The 4,767-nt window shown below is 44.1% G+C and overlaps 1 pseudogene; it reads left to right on the forward strand.

The window, feature by feature from the left end:
- The first annotated feature begins 4,142 nt into the window (after positions 1 to 4,142).
- LOC136657938 (5S ribosomal RNA) lies at positions 4,143 to 4,259 on the forward strand (annotated as a pseudogene).
- Positions 4,260 to 4,767: the final 508 nt, after the last annotated feature.

Consider the following 4,767-nt stretch of genomic DNA (forward strand, 5'->3'; position numbering starts at 1 on the left):
GCTTGGGATCATTAGGAAGGGTATTGAGAACAAAACGGCTAGTATTATAATGCCGTTGTACAAATCTATGGTAAGGCCACACCTGGAGTATTGCGTCCAGTTCTGGTCGCCGCATCTCAAAAAAGACATAGTGGAAATGGAAAAGGTGCAAAAGAGAGCGACTAAGATGATTACTGGGCTGGGGCACCTTCCTTATGAGGAAAGGCTACGGCGTTTGGGCCTCTTCAGCCTAGAAAAGAGACGCTTGAGGGGGGACATGATTGAGACATACAAAATTATGCAGGGGATGGACAGAGTGGATAGGGAGATGCTCTTTACACTCTCACATAATACCAGAACCAGGGGACATCCACTAAAATTGAGTGTTGGGCGGGTTAGGACAGACAAAAGAAAATATTTCTTTACTCAGCGCGTGGTCGGTCTGTGGAACTCCTTGCCACAGGATGTGGTGCTGGCGTCTAGCCTAGACGCCTTTAAAAGGGGATTGGACGAGTTTCTGGAGGAAAAATCCATTATGGGGTACAAGCCATGATGTGTATGCGCAACCTCCTGATTTTAGGAATGGGTTAAGTCAGAATGCCAGATGTAGGGGAGAGCACCAGGATGAGGTCTCTTGTTATCTGGTGTGCTCCCTGGGGCATTTGGTGGGCCGCTGTGAGATACAGGAAGCTGGACTAGATGGGCCTATGGCCTGATCCAGTGGGGCTGTTCTTATGTTCTTATGTTCTTATGTTCAAAATCTGGAGCCAGAGTCCCTGAGGCAGTTCATGGCTGAACACAGTCACGTTCTGGCAACTCCTGTGACGCCGCTGGAACCAACCGTATTGGCCTCTGCCTTTCCATTGGACCATTTCAGCGACGTGGAGAGGGGGGATTTGCTGCATGGGTAACAGTCTATCCTCCATATCTACTTTACCCAGGCTTCATGCACTGGAGAGGACACTCTGTTCCAGAACCACCATTCAGAGCGCGATACCATAGTCTTCCAAGACTGAAGGATGCCAACAACAAGACACCCTCTCAAGGCATGGTATCCATGACAATGTATTCCCCCAGCCCCCTAGTTATGACACCGAGCCACACCACCATTTCAGGCAGTGGCTCAGCCCTCTCCTGCACAAGGCGAGATGAGAAAGATCCCTACAGATTGGTCCTCTGGTCATGGGTCGTCTTCCCGCAGCACATTGTTTACTCTCAGCTGACAATTCAGAGCTCAAGTGAAGATGCAAGCGATAGCCTGAGATTAGCTGGCTGCCTTTGGGGGCCAGGTTGGAATTTCTTGCTTTCTGCCTGATTGGCACTTCGAAGGTTTTTGTTGTTGTTGTACCCTCGTCTGCTCCTGTTTCCTGAGGTGTGATGTTATCTTACACCAGCAATTAGCTGGCACAGACCCAAGTAGCCCCATTGAGCAGACTGGGGCTCCACATAGGAAAAGGGAATAGATGTTCCCTTACTCTGAAGAGATATCCAACCTGCTCAATTTGTCTTGGCCCCACTGCACCAATGCTGGTTGGGATTGGACAGCCCATCATTTAATCCATATGGTGGCCCAATGGTTACAAAACTATGATTTTGTCTCGTGATTTGTGGGGAGGGGGTGCTTGAGCAATCTAATCTCCCCAGTTCTTGCGTTTCATAACTCTACTTTGATTCTCCCTCCCTTCCCTGTGCTCTCTCTAGCCCTGACTACTTTCTCTTGCATCTCCATAAAGAGTTTCTTTGGTTTGTTCCAACTGCCTGAACAAGCATTCATACCTGTTCTCAAGGCCTCTTTCACTTGGGAAATTTGTTCTCAAGGCCTCTTTCACTTGGGATGGACAAAAGAAAATATTTATTTACCCATCATGTAATTAGTCTGTGGAACTCCTTGCCACAGGATGTAATGATGGCAACTTGCCTAGATGCCTTTAAGAGGGGTTTGGACAAATTTCTGGAGGAAAAGTTCATCACGGGTTACAAGTCATGGTAGGTATGTGCAAGGTCGAGGTAGGCTGCCTCTGATTGCCAGATGCAGGGGAGGGCACCAGGATGCAGGTTGTATCTGTTGTCTTGTGTGTTCCCTGAAGCATTTGGTGGGCCACTGTGAGATAAAGGAAGCTGGACTAGATGGGCCTTTGGCCTGATCCAGCGGGGCTCTTCTTATGTTCCCTAAGCCTGCAATATTATGCACATTTTATCAGGGAGAAAGTCCCATTGGACACGGTGGGACTGACTTCTGAGTAAACAAGCGTACAATTCAGCTGTTGCAGAGCTACAAGTTTGTATTTATAAATATTTGTATTTATTATATTATATACAACTTTTCAATGAAAAAGTTTGCCAAGAGGTTTACATTGCTAAATAAAGAACTAAATAAATGGTTGCCTATTCCCAAAGTGGCTTACAGTCTAAAAAGATGCTGAAGAATCACCAGCAAACAGCCACTAAAAATTAAACTATGGTAGGGTGAATAGGGACAGTTCCTCTCTCTCTCTCTCTCTCTCTCTCTCTCTCTCTCTCTCTCTCTCTGCTAAAAAGAAAAGAGCCAGCACTTTTTTTTCTTTTTCTTTTTTTAAATATTTTATTTGATTTAAGGCATGGGTACAGTGAAAATCACAGATATATATATTCAGGGTAATACAGAGGGAAAAACACTAGGGAATCACAGGACTGCAGCCAATACTATCTTATTTCTATAATTATCATCTCTTCAATCAATATTTCATAATCGTTTATCTAACCATTCATATAATGGGTTCCACAATCTCTGTATTCTCTCCATCTCGCCATCCGTCAATCTTTCCGTCAACACATCCGTTTCGACAATCTCATACATTTTCTCAATCCACATCCCTACACCCGGAATTTCTGAGTTCTTCCATAACTTGGCATAGACCAATCTTGCTGCAATGATCACGTATAACAAAGTGTGTTTGAAATCATTGTTATATCCTTCAGGGAAGATATTCAATAGAAACAATTCTGGTTGTAAGGGTATTACACAATTGAAAATAACTTGAATATTTATATGAATTGTTTTCCAAAACTCTTTTGCCTTAGGGCAAAGCCACCACATGTGGTAAAAAGATCCTTTCACCTCTTTACATTTCCAACATTTGTTACTTGTGCCGGGATACATTTTTTGCCAACCTATCTGGAGATAGGTACCATCTATAAAAAATTTTATATATGTTTTCTTTCATTGTTGCTGCCTTAATTATCCTCATATTTCTTTTCCATAGCTGATCCCAATTATTCATTATTATGTTATGTCCAGCCAGCACTTTCAAAGGTGCCTGAAAGTGTAACTTTTCTACAATGCAGGAGAGGAAAGTCTTTCAGACTTGATTGATGTATAATTTGAAAAAGGGACACAGTTACTGCAGCTTCCCGAGTTGTTTGATGGACCGACAACAGCAGACCTCAGCTACTTTTAACTTTCTTCCACTTGCCGTTCAGGAAACAAAGGAACAAACCGGACAGCTTAAAATTCAAGAACTCAAATCCTTCCTCTGGATACTGACAACAAGCAATTAAGGAGGCCTCTGACTATCAATTTGCTGGCAATCATATGCACCTCTAGAGAATAAGGCAAGTAAAAGTCTGACCAATAAACTAATTGTAGATGTAGTTCACGTACCTGCTCAATATTCTTTACTGCCTTTACCAAAAATTTCTAAATGCGCTTCCTTCTTAAAAAAACAACACCAAAAACATTATTTGCATATACTGGTCATGATTAAATATAAATTCAAGATCCTTAACTTACAGCACAATCCTAACCATACTTACTGAAAAGCAAAGGATCTTATTTCCAAGTAAGCATGCACAGGTTGGCTGCCTGAGGCCACAATCCTATGTATACCTTCCTGGGAGTAAGCCCAAATAAACATGATTAGACATAATTTTGAGAAGCTGGACTAGATGGCCCTTTGTCCTGATCCTGCAGGGCTCTTCTTATGAATGTGTCGAGATTGCCTCCTTCTCTGAGTTTGCTCTGAGCATTGCTGCCCCTGGTCTGGTAGGTCTAGTTCTAAAGCAGGTTTCTTTGAGGGGGCTGTGAAGTGCCTGACACTCCATAGCACAAGAACAGCTTACCAAACCCTGAAGAAAGAAGCTGAGGAAAGAATGTCACCTGTAGTACATGAAGTTACCGGATCAGAAGCAGCAACTGTTACCCTGCACATGCCCGATCTCGTCTGATCTCGGAAGCTAAGCAGGGTCAGGCCTGGTTAGTACTTGGATGGGAGACCGCCTGGGAATCTCGGGTGCTGTAGGCTTATACCATAGTCTTTCGAGACTGAAGGTTGCCAACCATTTGGGGTCTGGTGATGTCACAAGGCCACCATCCCTTAAAAATGGAGGGAAAGCATGTGTCAGGATGAGCCCCAAATGGCCTCCAGTAAGATCCAGGAACTTAGATGCACCCATGACCTGTATGGAAGGGATGTCAATGTCATCAGAAATGTGGCTGGAGCATCTGACATCCACCACAGAGTAGCAGGTCTCTACTCATGCTTCTGGTAGGTTAGTCCCAGCAGCAGATTCTATACCCTGGAATTGGAGACCCTTGGATTAATAAAGGTAATACAATCTCTACTGGATGGAGAGTCTGTCATTTCCCTGTAGTAGATAACAGAGTGGCATTACGACAGTAGCTGCCCCTTCCCACCTACCAATAACTAAAGGTTATTATTAGGGCTGCATCAGAGGATTTTATTTGTTGAACAAACAGGGCTGGGCAGATGGCCCAAGAGCTGCCCACCAGTATACAGTGCCACATGCCAT

This window comes from Tiliqua scincoides, chromosome 7, assembly GCF_035046505.1.
Source record: "Tiliqua scincoides isolate rTilSci1 chromosome 7, rTilSci1.hap2, whole genome shotgun sequence".
Lineage (NCBI taxonomy): Eukaryota > Metazoa > Chordata > Lepidosauria > Squamata > Scincidae > Tiliqua > Tiliqua scincoides.